Source organism: Apus apus, chromosome 2, assembly GCF_020740795.1.
Source record: "Apus apus isolate bApuApu2 chromosome 2, bApuApu2.pri.cur, whole genome shotgun sequence".
NCBI lineage: Eukaryota > Metazoa > Chordata > Aves > Apodiformes > Apodidae > Apus > Apus apus.
In genome coordinates this window covers 151,448,270-151,454,269 of record NC_067283.1, presented here as the reverse complement: position 1 = coordinate 151,454,269, position 6,000 = coordinate 151,448,270, and the positions used below count along the sequence as shown (strand labels likewise).

At 42.2% G+C, this 6,000-nt stretch overlaps 1 protein-coding gene across 1 annotated transcript in view; it reads left to right on the top strand.

Annotated features, from left to right (window-relative positions):
- The first annotated feature begins 2,818 nt into the window (after window positions 1–2,818).
- FAM135B (family with sequence similarity 135 member B) overlaps window positions 2,819–6,000 on the top strand; it is a 208,918-nt gene continuing 205,736 nt past the window's right edge. Inside the window, exon 1 of the mRNA XM_051611777.1 lies at window positions 2,819–2,862. The gene's annotated coding sequence lies outside the window, so the exon portion shown is untranslated. The remainder of the gene's footprint in view (window positions 2,863–6,000) is intronic.

The window sequence follows — 6,000 nt, the reverse complement described above, 5'->3', positions numbered from 1 at the left end:
GCCTTGGTGTCTTCCTAACAACAGGGGAGAGAGAAGGAGACATCAGGGAAAATTTAACTGGTCTGTTTTAGAAGTCTGTGCTAGGCTAACTTTATTCAGTATTAAAAGTAAGAGAATAACCTAGACATGGCTAAGGTGTAGAAACACAGGTGTCTACTGCTATCTGAGATGTCCTGAGGGGTCTGTAATTCCAAAGCAGGGCTGGAAGATAGGATATAGATTCTGCCCTTAAAAATGAAATCTAGGACCAAAAATGCAACCTTTCCTTTAGGTTCTGTCAAATATGGCTGTGACATGTCTTTTTATAGAATCATACCTACTTATGAAATCAGTGTGCTTTACTTATTGTACATGACATATTTCAGTAGTGAACTAGTGCAGGTCACTGATCTCACATTGAATGACTGAGGTCAAATTAATTTATTTTTTTTTCCTTTTTTTCTGAGTTTGTTTGGGTTTTTTGTGCTTTGTTAGAGCTTTATATCCACTTTGTACTCTCTTGTCAGAGTTCAGACACTGAGGTATAAGAGCCATTGGTTTTAGTGGGCTTTGCATGTCCTAAGGTGGATTTTTCCTCAGTGTTGCAAAGTAGGACCAACAAGAGAATTAAAGTGGGCAGATCCTCAGTGGTGTATCACAGCCATGCTGAGCAGTAGGACTTGAAGCCAAAGGGGCCAACTATCTACTGCTATTCTTATGTATTTTCTTGAAATCAGAGATTCAGCTCTCAAAAAAGAGCCCTAATAAGCAAAGTTGGAAAACATAAGCTTGCAAACCGATACCATGTACCTCAGCAGATAGGTTTTGCAGAAGGCTTCCTGATTTAGCAGAAATAAGACCTGTTTGTGGGTTCAGTGTTCTATTTGGAATAACCATGGGTTTTGCTGTCAGCTAATTAGCTATGGAGAGTGTGATTTGGATTCAGTCATTGATGCAATCAGGTCTTCTCCCCCTGCACCCAGAATTACAGCAGGGAAGCTCCTGATCCATGCATGTGCCAAGTACTAATTTTTAGCTCTTGAGAAAGTTTCAGACTACTGCCTAATTTTATGTGCATGACATTTTTAAAGATTAGTAGATAACTTGTTTCTTACCTGGTTTTGAGTGGTAGAAAGGCCCTTTGAGTCAACTGTTCCACACAGTCTCTTAATAGACATCAGAATTGTTTTCTAAAAGGATATTAATTTAAAAATTGTATAAGGGGAATGGTTTATATGATGACTAGTCTTTAAGATACATGGAGGCTGGGATATAGGAAGCTATTCCAAGGAATTCTGACAGTGTATGTTGGCTTGTGCTTTTTGCTTTTCAGTTGAGTGGTCCTAGTTCCAGGTTCCCCATAGTAATGAGGTATATAGAAAATGTCTATCCATTAATCATATTCTGACTCTTCAAACGAACATCGTGTGGAGATTCTGGCCCCTAGGATACCCTGAGAAGAGGTGCCACCAACACATCTCCTACAACTATTTCTCCAGGTCTGACACTTTAATAGGAAACACCATCCAGTGCATCTTCTCAGTGCATCAAGCTCACAGATTCATGTTCTCTTCAGCATTCAGGCTGCAAGCAGAGCTCCAACAGTAGGAAGGAAATTCCTTTAGAAAGTTTTCCCTGGTGATTTTTTCTTTTTCAGTAGGTTTTAGACAGGGTTTCACAATGTCCTGCAAACAGCACCAGCTCTTGAAAGAACTGTCGTGGCTTATGATTTTTATGCAGCTTTGGAGTGACATTTTTGGGTGGAAGTGACATTTGATTGTTGTGACCTTGCTGTGTCTTGTGATGTTCTAGTGAGAAATAAGAGCCTCGTGACATGTTTATTTGATAGATAAATGGCAACTGAATGCCTTGACTTCACATATCTCTCTCAGTTAGGACTCCACATTTTGATCATGTGACAGTCCATCCACCTGAGGTCTTTTTCCTTTCTTATTTTCAGATCCTTAGAGGAAGGCAAAGTTCAGCTTGTTTGCTTCATGAAATTAGGCATGAAAACATTAGTGTCCTGGGCTGTGTAAGACAATTCCTTCCAGAAAGGTTGTTTCTCACTGTTTTGTGGTAAGAGGCAGTTCTCTCTCTCTCACAAGGAACTCAGTTATAATGGAATTTTTCTATGCAAAAAACCCCACACCTTTTATACAAGAAGACAGTAAAATCCCACTTCTAAGTCTTGTGTTAAAGAAAGAAGCTTGACCTTAAGTTTAAAAGAGAAGAATTTTAAAATTGCATCAAAACTTTGAAAATTATTTCCCCCTCGACTTTGCTGCTTTGTTCACTTCCTTATAAAAATCCAAGGCACCCCTGAAAAATGAAGCTGGCCTCCTAAAGCTGGTGTTTGACCTTTGCAGGGCAGCGAGCTCTGTGCCCGCAAGTGGAGAATGCAAACATTTCAGAGCATCTCCATCTGTTTTCCTGGAGCTCCAGCTCCGTGCCAAGGAGTGACCTCTGTCCTCCCCACTGTCGCTGTCCCTCCGGGAGGGCTCTGAGGTGAAACACCCCTGCCTGTCTGTGCACTCTTGGGCCATGAGGGTGCCCAGCAGATCTGGGTGCTGGGGCAGCTGTTGCGCTGAGCGGTGCCGCCGCCGCCACCGAGTTAGGTAACCATAGCAACAGCATCACCGCCAGCATCCTCCTCCTCCTCACTCGGCTCTCCACCTCCTCGGCATCATCAGGAGCAGCAGCAGCAGCCCTGGCAGGAGCCAGAGCCCGGCAGCAGAGGCTGCAGCCAGCAGCCTGTGTCCCCTGCCTGCACTGTCACCCCACCACAGCGCCAGCCCCGGCCCCACCGCTCCCCACGGAGGGAATAGCTGGAGGAGAGGGAGCTGCGGGAGGTGCACTGCAGAGGGAGCCCGGACAACCCAGGTAAGAGCTGCGGGGCTGCTGGCAAACTCCCCGCGATGGGTCTGCTGTGTGCCTGGTGTGTGCTTGCGTGCCAGTGTCTGTCGCTAGTTTTCCGGCTTGCTCCTTCCAGCGGCGGCGTGATGGCAAATCAAGGCGAGCGTGTTTTCCTGCTCCTGTTTCCCATCCCTGCCATACTGTCCCTGTCCCTCTCCTTCATCAAGGTACATAAGGAATAATAAATAATATTCAAAAAGGTTGGTAGAAGGTGGGGTGATCGAGGATCCCGATGTGATCAGTGTTGAGCGGCTGTGCTTCCAAAATAAAAGTGGACAGCAGGAGCAGAGCAAAGGTTGACATGGTAATTAATAACTCTTAAAAATAATAAATCATACAGCAATGCACTTCTGTCTCTGCCTGCTCCACAAATAAATCTCTCTCATCGTATTCATCAGAGAGCTGTAAACCAGAGAGGTGTATGAATAGCCAAGACTAGAAACCTCACTGTGGTCCACAACTGGCACATTTACCTTAAGTGCTTTAAAGCCAGACTAAATCATTTCAATAACTATACAGTCATACCTGTGATTACATGTGTATTTGTGCAAATACTGGTCTTAATCTTTACACCTTCTAAGAAGAAAATAATTTACATCTTCTTAAAGATGTGGTTTTGATGTCCAGGCAGTAAGAGATTCTCACTCCATCTCTGTGTGAGAAAGTGTGTCCTGGGTACATTTAAGAAGGCAGGAAGAAGAGCTCAAATCAAAAGGCATATGGGGACAGTCCTTGTCATTTTAGAAACAGAGGGATCCAAAGCCATGGAGTGTCCTTGTGCAGGCAAGTATCTGTGGATGAGTTGTGTACATGTCTGAGGAGCATGAAATGGGGAGAGAATAAGAAGAAAGTTTAAGCCAAGCAGAAAGTGTTTGCTGTGTAATGACTGCAGAGAGCTCTTTCCACTTCCACATAACTATTTTTATTTAATTAATGTATTTATTTATCTAGGCAGCAGTAAAGACAAAGAGAGCTGCTGCTGCTGTCTCTCCTCTAAAACCCTGTTCTCCCTCTCTGGTGTCCTGATCTTCCCCTGTCCTTCCGAAATCATCCTTGTCTGTGTGACTGGAAATGCCTCTGGCTTTCATGATGATAAGCATTTTAAAAGAAGGCTTTTGAGCCTGTCCCATAATATAATGCAGTTATAATTTTGCTTATTTATACTCTGAGAACAGGCTGGGTATATCCCAATACCAAGTAGTTTAGTAAAGGGTAAAAGATACCCATCTTTCATGTTAAACCTGATTTGAAAATCAAAGGGCTTTTTTGGTCCCAATCCTGTATTTTGCTACTTGTCTGCAGATCCTCTTAAAACCAGCAAGAGCTGGAAGTTAATTTTAGATGATAGGTATAGAAAAGAAGGTAGAATTGGACCCACCTTTTCTCTCTGATTATAAGCATCCTCCTCCTCCAAGCTCAGAAAAACAAGGAATTTGGCTAGGCAGGACCTCTTGCCCAGATCATATGCAGAAGTGTTGTAAAAATTACCTGGGCATTATGTACCAGCCCAAGAGAACTTGACAGGATGAGGGAAACACAAACAAGTACTTGGAATAATTCCTTTGATTTGCAAAATAATTTTCTCAGGAAGCTGACCTTATCATCACAGCAGGTCCTCTCTACAAGGGGCTGTTTGATCTATGTGATAACAGTGCTCATGAACACTAAGTTTAGCTGAAAATTATTATTTTGGATCTTTATATTAATTAAACCATGGTACTGCAGGGCTACAGTCCCCAGGACACTTAGAATAGCCTGGCCACCTTACACATTGGATTTTTGCATAAGATTTGGCGTCTGCTTCAAATCTAGAGAGTATTTAAACCTTTTCACTGCTCCTTTGTAGTAACAGAGAGGGAATAAAAGTGCCTGTAAAAATGCCTGTAAAAAAAGCACAAACCTTATCATGCTTCTGACACTGAGATACCAGCAGCAAAATCAAAATACATGTTGCAGAGATGTAAAGTGCACAATCAAAGGGCACCTCAGGAAGGTGTGGAGCAGTGATCCTCTCACCACCACAATCAAATGGCTGAAGGTCAAAGGGCTTTGGGGATTACACATTAACACCTTGTAAATATCTTTAGGTAGCCTTACTTTGCTGCTAGCTGTGGGCAGATGTTTACAGGGAAGGCAGAACTCATACATGGACTTTTCATTACTACAGGGCTGCAAAACTTCTCTTAGAAATAGCTCTGAGAAAGGCAGGAAAAATTGATGTTTTCCTGAGCAGTGTTTGCCATAAAATCCCTCTGTGGAGGGCTGTTTATGGAAAGTTGGGGCACTGGGTCTGCTAACCCAGTTTCAGCAAGGATGTTCCCCATCTCAGATAACTAATTTTTAATGCTCAGTACCCCCCACCCCCACCCCTCTTTCCTTTGCTTAAACTGCAAATCTTAGGAGACATTTTTTCATTTTGCCTTATGGCTTGTTCTATTATGTGTTATTTGTTCAGTAATGGAAGGGAACACAATCTTGCTTTTGCTTTGTGCACAGCTGTTAAGAGCTGGTCTCTTGATGCTCACTTAGTATTGTTCACTAGAACTGTTGTAAGGAAAAAAACACACCTATTTTTATATCTAATGATATTACCAGGCTTCTTTTAAAATCCCAGTCCTTGTTTTCATTAGTTACCCACTGTGTCTCTTGGAGCTCAGAATAAAAGAAGACTTATACAGTAGTTGCTGTTCAAAAGTCAGCATTTACCAACAGGTTGAGGCAGGGATTTCTGAAATGCTGCAGCCAGGGCTTTTTTTGCTCTTTTTCATTTTTTAATTTTTATTGTTTCCTAATAAGGAATCTGCCTTTTTCCAGATCCTACACTGTAGTAACCTCAGGCAAGAGATGATTTGATGATGAATGTTGTGCCTTGCATTGAGTTTAACAATGCTATTCATTTTCTTTTGAGGCTATGTGTGAACTGTTGTTTATTACTGCACTCAGTGCTCATATTCTGTGATTTTTACTGTTGCAATATATTTTTTTTTTCCCTTTACACTGTATAGTGATTGGCTTGATTTGCTGCTTAATGATTCAGACACGTAACCATGGAAAATAAAAGTTTTCTCAGTTAGTAGGGGGAGGGTGAGATCTTTATGTTAGAGA